At 32.9% G+C, this 13,508-nt stretch overlaps 1 protein-coding gene across 3 annotated transcripts in view; it reads left to right on the top strand.

The window, feature by feature from the left end:
- CAB39L (calcium binding protein 39 like) overlaps positions 1-13,508 on the top strand; it is a 151,415-nt gene that overhangs the window by 1,985 nt on the left and 135,922 nt on the right. Inside the window, exon 2 of one of the 3 annotated variants that reach the window (XM_074304763.1) lies at positions 1,574-1,631. The exons of the other annotated variants lie outside the window; for them this stretch is intronic. The gene's annotated coding sequence lies outside the window, so the exon portion shown is untranslated. The remainder of the gene's footprint in view (positions 1-1,573; positions 1,632-13,508) is intronic. 3 annotated transcript variants of the gene reach the window in all.

Below are 13,508 nucleotides of genomic sequence, written 5' to 3'. Positions count from 1 at the left end.
TAAGTTCTCCAGCCCCCAACGGTTTGTTTATTTTCCTCTGTGATGAGTCATTGATATTGAATATATTGAATAGTCAGCCAGACTTAATTGGCTCATAGAAATAGGTATTAAAACATGGTCTCAGTTTTTACAAAACGGATCCCCCACCAGATCTGTGACACTTTCAAACCACCATTTCATATAGGGTCTAGTGGAGGGTGGACTCCAGTTTAGAGCACACATGTGACAAAAGGGTAACTTGCAGATCTTGGAAATCCTTTTGCTAGAGGTCGCAAGATAACTTTGGTCGAGCTTTTCTTCCTCTTGACTTTGTCTCCCAGTGCATACAACTATTGTCATCTGTTGCCATCCTGGGGTTATACTAGAATTAATTGAAAAATCCCAAACCTCTGCCCTTCCACCGCCACAATGCCCTCCTCAGGAAGAAGCAGGAAGAATATCAAGGCAGTTCCTTCTAAATTGCATTACCAAGTCCCTCAACCAGTCAGAATGACCTTTTCACACCTTGTTCACCCCTAGTGAATTATCAAGATTTTTTTCATTATGAATTCTAGGCATAGTATCCTATTAGTTACTTTTAGGGAGGTGAGGGAATTGTCTAGACCAACTCCTATTCTTTACCAGGTGTGAAATCCCATGATTCTATGCTTGAGTCTATTGTATTTTTAGCTTTTTGTTGTTGTTGTTAGTACCATCTAAAGGCAAAAGAGGGCAGCAGATGGTACATAGAGTACCAGGCCTAGAGTCAGGCAGATTCATCTTAATGAGTTCAAATTTTACTTCAGACATTTACTAGCTGTGTCACCCTAGGCAAACCACTTACCCCTGTTTGCCTTTTTTATCCATAAAATAAGCTGGAGAAGGCAGTGGCAAACCTTTTTGCCATTATCTTTGAGAAAATTTCAAATGAGGTCACAAAGAGTCAGATACAACGAAAAAATGACTAACTGATAACTATTAATATATAAATAAGTTTGTATCACTGATTTTCATTTTTATTAATTAAAATACAAATGTTTTAAAAATAATTAACATGAATTTTTTTACTATGGAGAACACATTTTGATTTGATAATTATGGGTGCCTATCATACTTACCTTCCTCACATAAACTATATATGATCAATAAAGGTTTAAGCTGAAAATGAATTAGGAATATGGATAATATAGTTCGCTTGTATTTTGATCTAATTTTGATATTTACTTGTTATGCCAACTCAGCAAAATGAATTACAACATAACTAAATTTGTTTTTATAATTATTCTTTTATTATCCTCTCTCTGTCCTTTAAAGCAAAAATTCTTAAGTTTCCTGCTCAGGGATAGCATGTTTTCTACAAGTTCAGAAAAAAATGTTCTCAAAAATATGTGGTGGAGGATTTTCTCATCAACCTGGGCCTAAAGGGGTTGTTTTTAAAAAGGTGGATGAAATATTAGAGAAAGGAAGGGAATAAACATTTATTAAGTGCCTGCAATGTGACGGGCACTGTGCTAAGTGATTTGCGAGTATTATATATTTCATTTGATCTGCAAAACTCCATGAGATTAATGCTATTATTATTCCCATTTTATAGGAATGAGGAAACTTGGGGCAGACAGAAGGGAACCAGCTTGCCCAGAGTCACACAGCTAGTAAGTGTCTGAGTGACACATAAAAGTGTCTACATAGGAGTCAAAGATGAGTTCATTTCCCGAACCTAAGAGGTTATGTATACATAAGTGTCTGAGGCAGGATTTGAATTTAGTTTTATCTTCAGACAAAGGGCTTTATCCACTGGGTCATCTAGCTGCCTAGAGCAAAACAAAGGAATTAGACCTGTTGTGGGGAAAAAAATGCCACACTTTTTTTTGTGACTCATTTGTTAAATTATATGTAATATATGTGTGTGTATGTATACACATATGTGATTTTTTATTTTTAGAAAGGAAAATATTGCTAATATTAGAATTTTATTATATTGCACAGCAGGGTTTTGCTGTTTTAATCAATTGGGATGACTAACCAAGTTCATGCCAGTTTACTCATTTTAACTATTACCCCAAAGTAGCACTAATCCTAAATTAGATGAAATAACTTTTTTTGTACTATATGTGTGATTTTATTGATGTAAGGTACTAATTTCTCATTGAAGAAATCTCCCTTAGCTGATGGTGGTCTGTAATTGTCCTGCAACTTTAACTAATTAAGCATCTTTTAAATTTTTACTGAAGTATTTACAAAGTCTGAGGACTAGTAATACTCCCATGTTCCTTTTCCTTCCCTTCCTTGAAAGTAGTCATATAGGGCAGGACCCCTTGGAGAGAAATGGCCACTACTATTACCAAAGACCACTGTCCATCTGCCTTATAAAGGGTAGATAAGCCTAAGAGCCCCAGAAACAGCAGCTCTCTTTTTGTTGTTGTTATACATGTACATTTTTTTTTGCTTATTTATTTCCTTATGAATCATGTTGGGACAGAAGTCGTAATGTAAGGGAAAAAACACAAGAAAAAAAGAGTCGAAAAAGAAAAACATAAATATAGCATGTTTTGATTTATATTCAGTCTCCATAATTCTCTCTCTGAATGCAGATGTTGTTTTCCATCCAAAGTTTTTTGGGATGGCCTTGAATCACTGAGTTGGTGAAAGGAACCAAGTCTGTTATAGTTGAATACTGAACAATATTGCTGTTACTGTGTACTATATTTCCTGATTCTGCTTGTTGCATTCAACATCAATTCATGTAAATCTTTCCAGATCTTTCTATTGTTCATCATTTTTTATAGAACAATAATGCTCCATCACTTTTATATACAGAAACTTATTCAGCCATTCTCCAATTGATGAGCATCTACTTATTTTCCAATTCTTTGTCCCCACAAAAAGAGCTGCTGCAAACATTCTTGCACATATGGATCCTTTTCCCCCTTTCTTATGATTTCTTTGTACTACTGGATTAAAGGATATGCATAGTTTGATAGCCCCTTTGGGAATAGTTCCAAATTGTTCTTCAGAATGGTTGGATCACTCCTCCAACAATGGATGCATTAATGTCCCAGTTTTCCCACATCCCTCCAACATTTGTCATTTTCTTTTTCTGTCATCTAAGCCAATCTGAGAAGCCTGAAGTGGCAATTCTCTTATGAATAATGATTTAGAGAATTTTTTCATTTGACTATAGCTAGCTTTATTTCTTCATCTGAAAATTGTCTTCCTATTTTTTTGACCCTTTATCTACTGGGAATGACTTGTATTATAAATTTGACACAGTTCTTTATATGTTTTAGAAATGAAGCCTTTATCAGAAACATTGGCTGAAATTTTTTTTCTTAAACTTTCTGCTTCCCTACTAAACTTGGCTGGGTTGGTTTTGTTTGTGCAACAACTTTCCAATTTAAACTTTGAGTTTACTGGATTGAAAAAAATCAATAAAGGGCCTTGAGAAGGAAAAAAAAACCCTTTTAATTTAATGTAATCCAAGTTGTCCATTTTGCATTTCATAATGTTCTCTAGTTCTCCTTTGGCCAAAATTCAACCCTTCCTCAAAGATCCAATAGGTAAACTATTTCTTGGCTCTCCTAATTTACTTATATCACTCTTTGTGCCTAAAACATGTATCCATTTTTACCTTATTTTGGTATGGGGTGTGAATTGTAAGTCTATGCCAAGTTTCTGACATATTATTTTCCAATTTTCCCAGCAATTTTTGTCAAATATTGAGTTCTTATCAGTTTTCAGGTTTATCACATACTAGATTACTATAGTAATTGATTATTATAATAATCACGTATATATAATCTATTTCACTGATCCACCACTCTATTTCTTAGTACCATATGTTTTTGATGACTAGGCCTTCCTTTGTGGTTTTTTTCATTAATTCCTTTGATATTATTGACTTTTTGTTCTCCCAAATGAATTTTGTTATTATTATTTTTTTTTAGCTCTATGACATAATATTTTGGTGATTTGATTGGTATGACACTGAACATTTAAACCGATTTAGGTAGAATGTGTCCTTTTTATTAGTTTAGCCTACCCATGAGTAATTGATATTTTTCCTGTTGTTTATATCTGACATTATTTGGGTGAAAAGTGTTTTGTAATAAGGTTCAAGTAGTTTCTGGGTTTGTCTTGGCAGGTAGACACTCGAATATTTTATTTTTTCTATGGTTATTTTAAATGAAATTTCCCTTTAAAAGAGCCCTTTTTGGGCTGCCAAACCTATTCTAGCTTAATGGGGAGAGCCAGAAGGCCGAAGAGCAGCTTCCTCCCAAGGGGGTTCAGTTTCCTCCTCAGAAGCAGAAAAGAAAATTCCTCCACCACAATTTTGGGTCCAGTCATGTGACACAGCATGTGTTATGGTTTTATTCATGGAAATGACACTAAAGAAAATGTACTGCCTTCTCTTTGCCCTCATCTCACTGGACTTGATGCTTGTCTTCTATTGTCTCCTCCTAATAGAATGTGAGATTTTTGAGGGTAGATACTGGCTGATTTTCTATATTCTCAGCACTTACCAAGGTACTTTAAACATAGTGAGCGCTTAATAAATGATTTTTCTGCCAGAGACCATTATGGGCATGCAAAAACAAAACAAAACAAAATTTCTCTGTTGTTAAAACGCTTGCATGCCATAATCTTAGAATTGTCTGAAGATCTAAATGAGAAGTTAAGGTATTTGTTCAGAGTCACACAGCTGATCTTGGCAAGAAATTGCCCTTGAACTCAGGAATTCCTGATTTGTAAGTCCTTTCACTAGTCACTACACCTAGTTGTTTGTGTTATTCTGCTTTCTTTATTTTCTGTGACTTTAAAAGTTTATGTGAAGCTAATTAGACACAAAATTCAATCTAAAATAATATGGCAATAGAAAAATAGCGCTGTACTAAATGGCATTTATAGTCATCAAATCTATCATAATATGAATTGTATGCAGTATTTGTATGGTTAAAAATGGTGTGTATGTTTGAGCCTTTTTTTTTCATTAGAATTATATTGTATTTGAACTTCCAAATAAGGCAAAACATATCAGTAATCAAGATGCCTAACCAAATGAGTTTGTTCATTGCCAGTTGAAGCTAACTTAACAAGCAGGTTTGGTAGGAAAGCTTCATCAAGATATTGCTAATAGTAGCCTTAAAAAAAAAATGAAGCTTTTTAATTTCAAAACATATGCAATGATGATTTTTCAACATTGATCCTTGAAAAACCTTGTGTTCCAATTTCCCCTCCTTCCCACCTCCTCACCTAGATGGCAAGTAGTCTAGTATAAGATAAACATGGTAGAAATATATGTTAAATCCAATAAATGCATACATATTTATACAATTATCTTGTCACACAAGAAAAATCAAATTTAAAAAGCAGCAAAATAATATGAAAGCATATAACAAAAAGAGTAAATGCTGTGTTGTGAATCACACTCAGTTCCCACAGTCCTCTCTCTGGGTGTAGATGGCTCTCTTCATCACTGATCACCTCACTGTTGAAAAGAGCCACATCCATCAGAATTGATCATCCTATAGTTTTATTGCTGTGTACAGTGATCTCCTGGTTCTGCTTATTTCACTTAGCATCAGTTCATGTCTCTCCAGGCCTCTCTGAAATCATCTTGCTGTCATTTATTACAGAACAATAATATCCCATCACATTCATCTACCATAACTTTTTCAGCCATTCTCCAACTGATGGGCATCCACTCAGTTTCCAGTTTCTTATTACTACAAAAAGGGCTGCCACAAATATTTTTGCACATATGTGTCCCTTTCCCTCCTTTAAGATCTCTTGGAATACAAGCCCAGTACAAGCATTGCTGGATCAAAGGATATCCATAGTTTGATAACCCTTTGGGCATAGTTTCAAATTGGTCTCCAGAATGGTTGAATCCATTCACAATTCCACCAACAATGTATTAGTGTCACAGTTTTCCCACATCCCTTCCAACATTAGTAGCCTTTTTTAGATAGCATAATTTATAACTTTCTTAACATTTGCTAGGTTGACATTACATATGATTCAGGATGTATACTTGAAATAATATATTCAACTCGCCATATCGATTTTTGCTTGAACAATCTTTTTTTCTTTCTGGGTCTGGCTTTTCTAATCTTCCTGTCTTTTATCTTTTTAAAAATTCTTCCTTTCTTTGATATTATCTTTGTTCTTATGAAAAGCAAAATTCTCTGCTGTATAGTTTGACCATTCATTTAAACTCCTAACTATCAAGTCCTATGAAAGAAGTTAATATTTAGGGCTGACATTTATATAAAGGGAAGAGAAGTAGGGAAACATTTATTAAATGTCTATTATGTACTGGGCACTGTGGCTAAGTATTTCACAAATATCTTGTTTGAATAGATATCCATAAATCTGTATCCAGGCCATAGATATAAAGTACTATATAAATCATAAGGTTAAAGCACTTTAAATATACAACTCATTTGGGTTTTGACATGTACTCTATAAACATTGACTCTTGCTTTTGCTGATGAGAAGATGGCTTCAGAGAAAATGATTTGGCCATATACCTAGGAAATGACAGAAGCAGGATTTGAATCTAGGTCTCTCCTGGTGCCATTTTCTTTATATTGTTTATGCTGTACTATTCAATCTTAGGAAAACTGTTGCTATAAAAATACTGTCCTACAACTATTGCAAAAACATGAAAATTCTTCCACAAATGTGTAATGTTCTCTTCCCTAAATTTTAAGGTTCTCTGAGAGCACGTTTCTTGGGGAGCTTTTGGAGGCAGCCTTCCTTTCAGTTCAATTTCAATAACCCCAAATGCAGCCAGGAGTTAAAGTCTAGATCCTTTATTGTCTCCTTCAAAGTCTTGTCTCTTTTCATGAGGCCTGGTTAGCTTTAGTAGAGAACTATCTCTCTCCTTGGTTCCAAGAGCTGCCTCCGAATGTCTCTGAATCCAAAGATTTGTCCTTCAGCCTCTAGTCAGCTTCAGCTTCTTGTCCTCCCAATGTCTCCAGCCAACACAAAGGTGGAAGTTGGAATGATTGATTCCATCCTCCAAGAGCAGGATTGTGGGCTTCTGACTTGTGAATCTCCCAGAAGTCCAAGAGTGGGCTTGTCCTTTTCTTATATATGCTCTCTTAAAGGTGTGAAGTCTAAAGTGTGAACTCCTTTAAAGGTGTGAACTCCTTTAAAGGTATGAACTAAATACATAAGCATTAGTACCTTGTTTCAAGTTCTGGCCCATAACACAAATGAGATTTTAAAATGTGTTCCTACTGATGAAGATGATGATAGCTAACATTTATATAACTTTTACCATGTGCCAGGCATTATGCTAAGTGCCTAATGATTATTATCTTATATGATCCTCACAACTCTGGGAGGAGCTATTATTATCATTCCCATTTTACAAATGGAAGAAACTGAAGCAAACAGGTTAAGTAACTTGCTTAGGATTACAAAACTAGTACATTATCGTAATCAGATTTAAACTCAAGTTTTCTTGATTCCAGATGCAATGTTCTGCTATATAACTTAACTGTACCTATATATTTTAAGTTTGTTGTAATTAATTTGTAATTCTTTAAACCAGATTTTTTTCATGGGAACAAATTCTAAAATTCTTCACTCAAATCAGCATTCAATAAATTTACTTTATTTTCAAGAGTTAGAACCAAAATTTAGGAGTAAAATGTATTTTTCTTCTAAAAAAAAAAAAGCTAAAAAGTTTTGTTTTTTTTTTTAAAGACTTATTCCTGTAGACCACTGGTTTTCAAACCAAGGTTATGATTCACATTAAAGGTCTACAGAAAGGTCTCATTGGATCTACTATAAAGATTCCAAGAAGCTGAACACATCTATTGGGTTGTTTTTTGGTACTTCCTGTGCTCTATATGATCATTTCCTTTCTTATCCAATTCAAAGCTCCTTTTCTCCTAGGGATTACAGGTTGGAAAGGCCAGGATGAAAGATATACAACAGTTTTCTTAGGATCCAAAGAGCTTCTCCACCTATTGCATTATTCTAGTCATTGAATGATGTTCTCTTGTAAATTTTACCTTGTCAAATTTTTGTTAATAAAATCTAAGAATATATGAACAAGAATTTTTGCTTAGAATGGTAGCACCAAAAATACAAAGCAATAAAATGAAATTTCTTGATATTTAGAATTCACTGAGTTCTTACAGTTCAGTGGAAAATAAGATATTATTTATATACAACTTTTAGTCATGAATTTATTGCATAAAGTGAGATATACCATTGTAGATTAACTGTAGACATAAATGATGCCTGAACAGAAGTGATCAAATAAACCTTTTTTAAAAGAATCCTTTTAGAAAATGTCCATTTTGGTAAAAACATGGCTTGCTGGATTTACTCTGTTATTGAACCTTTGGTTAACTGGGGATTAAATGTTGTGTCTATGGCTGTGGAAAAAAAATTGATTCTTAGAAGCACTATTCATCAATCAACAAAAATTTAATAAGGGCAGTTAAGTGGTGTAATAGATAAAATATTGGCCATGGAATCAGGAAGGTCTGAGTTCAAATTTGCCTCTAGACACTTACTAACTGTGTCACTGTGTGACTCTGGGCAAATCACTTAACTCTTATTTACCTCAGTTCTTTATCTATAAAGTGGAGACATACTAGAAAAGGAAATGGCAAAACACTCCAGTATCTTTTCTAAGAAAACTCTATGAATAAATTCATGGAATAACTAAGATTTGGACATCATTGAACAAGTTCTTTGTATAGCTGGAGGTGAACACCTGGTATAGAGTCTTCCTTAAGTGTTGAACGCAAGGTCATTGTGTCTCCTACTCAACCAAATTTCTTTTCATAAAATGATTCCAGAGATTGAAGTCTGAGATGAAATGAAACATACACACATACACAGAGATATTAAAGGAAATTTTGGTGGGAAAATTGTACTAAAAGCTAAGGAGATTAGGAAAGGTCTCATGTAGGACATGATCCTTGAATTGAACTTTGAAGTTAGCTAAGGATTCCAAAAGTGCAAAAGAAAGGCATTTCAGACATGGGAGCAAGAAACAAAATGTCATATATGAGGAATAGCAACCATTGAAAGAATGTGTTTTATTTGACTACACATATATGTAATGGGCTTTGTTTTCTTGTTTTCTTATACAGGGAGGGAATGGTGAGAAATTTAGGATTCGGAATTGAAAATAACATTTAAAAAAACCCGAATAAATCAGTTTGACTTTCAGGAGGTAATGGGTGACTACCATGGGCTACTTTTAAGTAGGATTCCTTTTAGATATGGGTTGTATATTAGGTGACCAATGAGAGGTCTTTTCCAACTTTGAAATTCTATCATTCTATGATGTGGCCTGGGGTTTAGAAGAGAAATTGTGGTTGGATGGATAGCTAGATATGGAAGTTATCTGCATAAAGATGATATTTGAACCCAAGGGAGCTGAATACACAGAGAAGAGAGAATGTATTTGAGAAGAGGGAATATGCCTCAACAGGTGAGATGTTTATGATGAGCCAGCCATGATTGTGAAAAGGCAGCCAAACAGATAGACTTGTTTATAAGGTAAGAAAATTTCCTTCATAGTATAGATAATTTAGATTACAAAATGAAATACAGAACTAAATATATCTTTTCCAGAGGAGTAAACTAAATTGTTTTCTTTTCTTAGTTGAAAGTCGATAAAAGAAAACATTAAAAAAATAATATCTAATATTTATATAAGTGTTGGCAACAGATAAGTTTTTGTTTCTGTTTTCCTTCCTTTCCTCTCATCTCCCTCCTAAAAAAGGATAAGACCAGGAAATTAAATAGATGGCATATTAACTATTGAAAAAACATAAGCTTTTGCATTGGAGACACAATGCTGGTGGACATATAGAACATACCCATTAGAAGTGTACAAAAGGGGATGAGTTTCCTTTGGAGAGAGTATATTCCTTATTACTGAAAAATATTCAAAGAGAGTTAATATGACTGTGTCACAAATATGAAACTTTGTTGCTTAATAGAAAACATAAAGCCAGAAGAGCTGATTTCAAACCTTTTTTCTGTTACTGGTTAGTAAGAAGGTTTAATGTATTCTATGCTATAACTTTTCATAAAGGAATCCTCAAAAAATTATCTTTTGTGTCATATTTTAAAAAAAAATCTCAGTTAACATTTATCAGTGCTGCCAACACTGCATCTTGACTTTTTTAATTAAAAAAAGTTTTTATTGATTCTTGTTGAAAATTTATTTCTGATTAAACCTCTCACCCTTTTCTATCTAGTGAGCCATTCTTGCTTGAAACCAAAATTTAAAAAAAAAGAAAAAGGAAAAAAGTATTTCAGCAAAATCATTTAATAGAGCAATCATGTTTGATAATAAAAGAATATATTTTTCCTTATCTTTGTCTCATAAGAGTCTCTTTATTCTTTTAATGTACAGCTCAAGCACCAACTTCTCCATGGCACACTTTTCATGGTCCCTCCAACTGCTAGTATTTTTCCTTTTAAACTACCTTGTATATATTTACTTTTTGCATATTTATATTTAATAACTTTATATTTATGCCTATATATTTGTCTACATCCCATATTAGTACATAGTATGCACTAAATATTTGTTGATTGATAATATTAAATATTTTACAATCATAATCTCTTACCTCCTGCAGAAATGGAAGGCAGATGCATATCACCCCTCATTCATCATAATTAGAAGCCATTACTCTTTATTTTATTCTTATGTTGTTTTTGATCATTGTGTTCATTATTTTCCCAACATGACTTGCTTCACTCTAGATTAGTTCACCCAAGTTTTCCAAACATCTTACAAAGGGGTCATTATCCTTTACACTCATGTATCACATCTTAGTTATTTCTCATTGCCAACAAGGCATTTTCATAGACTGTTTTACTAAAAGGACAATATGGGAAAATTAATATCTTTTGTGTAAACTAGTAATATGACTAAAAATGGCTTCATTGGCATGCAGCATAAAAGAAACTCTACATGTAATTCATTTTTAGAGAATTTCACACTTTATCCCAAAACATCAATGTAGTTATATATTTTAACTTGGGCATTTCTGTGTATTGTTAAAAATGATGTAAATGCTTTGATCTTGCTTGGGTTTTCTGAGCTGTTGAAACTAAATACTCTGTGTGTATGTATGTGGTTTTGATCTTATGAAACTGAAAAGATACAGCATGTACTAAGAAGAATAACTTCAACCTGAAACTGCAAGAGAAATGTTTGATTTAGGCATCGTGTTCTTATTTATTAAATAAATTCTTGGGTCTAGAGAGCTGAGTGTTTACATTAGCTGAAGGATATTACAAAATTTCATGACAGAATTTAATATTTGTAGGCTTAGATGTATGTTATGTGTTATGCAGAATTTAGAACTCTTTACATATCTCTTAAAGATTTTAATTTTTTTAAATGTAAAATAATACAAAGATAATTGAACATTGTAAGGGAAGTAGAATTTTCCACAAAATAATAAAGGGAAATGTGTCACCATATGAACTTTTCATTAATTAAATTATGATTGTTATCTAAATAATATTAGTTATAGATTATTGAAAGAAAATTCCATAATAATACAGTATCATATGGGCAGAATGTATTGTAAATCTTTGCTTATATCCATGGAATCATAAATCAGAAGTTCTTGTAAATCAAAAGCTATAACTTTCATTTGTTCCATTGTCTTCTCATTTCATTTTAACTCATTCTAAAATTTTGACCCATTCTAAAATTATAGAATAGCGTCTTAATTTGCATTTTGATATCTGAAAAAGAACTAACCTCTGAGATTCAATAATTCCTCTAAATAATATGTGCAGATGGATATATGAAGTGTGCCCATACATACATGCATGCGCACACACATACATACACTCACAAATATATATTTAACCTATTGAGTTACTTATATTTGTGCCTAAATCATTTTACAGCTTGGGTAAAGGATGAAGAGAGGAATCGATTATTCTTCAGTCCAAATTTTTTCTTTCTACACTTCCTTTCACCTCCTTCCAAAAAGGTTCCATTATTTATTCATTTTAACTATCATCCACTAAGCTTCTAATATAAAGAGGATACTGATCTAGAGTCCAGCAATACTAAGACAAAAGATAATATTAGTCTCTACCCTCAAGAACCTTACATGTATTACTATGTAATAACATGATTCTGAACTACCATTTGGCAATTGTATTTCCCCCTTCACCCCCCCCCCCATATTTGTTAGCTCAAGACTTTTAGCCATTAGGCTAGGAAAATTAGGGAGTACCCTAGGTTCCACAGAGAAAGACACTTTCATAGTAATTTTTATGCATGAATATATTATGCCTTGAAGGGCATATAAATTCTTTGGCTTTATACTGAGAACATCAAGGATTCATTATTTTGAAGAATGAGAAACAAGTTTTAGGTTGAGATATGCAATAGGAAATATAGAATGCCTAATTCCTAAATTTTGGTCAAGTAAAGAACCCTGTATAGAAAGAATAAATTCTCTAGGACCTTTTACTAGAGAATTCTCAAAAAAGAAAATTTGTGAAAATTTAGTTGGCCTATATGATACCAGTTAAGTTATACCAAGTGCTTGCCAGATTAATCTGCTCTTCAGTTATTGTTTTGCTCATTAAATGTGTATATAAATATATTGTATACATTTATATATTGCATACACTGTATGTGAACTATATACATTAAATGTATATAATCAGGTGATTATATTATATTGTATACATTTGTATATTTATATATTGTATACATTGTTTATAAATTGTATACATTATATATATATTATATATAGTCAGATGAATATAATAAACATTACTTAAGTTCAGTCATCATAGTTCACTATGCTATTTTCTTTTCAAGTAACCAAGAAAAGGAAACTTTTTAAGAAATAAAGTTTAAAATACAGGAATATATAGAGAAGCATGTTAATAATTGAGTTTGTGTGAAGTAGGTGCAAATTACAGGTTTCATGAAAATATGTAAGAACTGTTGGGAGGCCCATGGAGTCTGGAGTATTTGCCCTCTCCCATTCCACTAAGGAGTTCCTTTCAACTTAGGGCCTAGACTGGGTTAGTTCCTAGCCAACCTTGGCCCTAAAAGAAAGGGATTAAGTTCTTTTTCTTATATTCTTTGTTTCTTTCCACCTCTGTCCCAAGAAGAATTGTTCAGAGATTAGATTTGGTTAGTGTCTAGGTTGTCCTCAAAAATAAGGAGTAGAAAAATATGTGATGTACATTATAAATCTGGTATAAAGTTAGGAATTGGACCTGTGGATATAGGGAACTAGCTTCCTGGAAAGGAAATTCCTTCTATTAGTGTAAGTCTTCACATTTTCTGCAACTTAATCTTAGAGCTGGGATTTTAAACATTTTTTTTATGATATGGATTGTTGTGAAAGTCTGGTGAAAACTTGGTTCCTTATCAGAATAATGTTTTTAAATGCATAAAAATATAGGATTATGATAGAAAAATTATATTAAAATATAGTTATTAGAATATTAAAAACAAGCTTTTGGAACCTAGGTTAAGAATCCTTGTC

The sequence above is a fragment of the Sminthopsis crassicaudata genome, chromosome 3, assembly GCF_048593235.1.
Source record: "Sminthopsis crassicaudata isolate SCR6 chromosome 3, ASM4859323v1, whole genome shotgun sequence".
Classification (NCBI taxonomy): domain Eukaryota; kingdom Metazoa; phylum Chordata; class Mammalia; order Dasyuromorphia; family Dasyuridae; genus Sminthopsis; species Sminthopsis crassicaudata.
The sequence above is the reverse complement of the archived record's forward strand: the minus strand, read 5'-3'. Positions and strand labels throughout refer to the sequence as shown.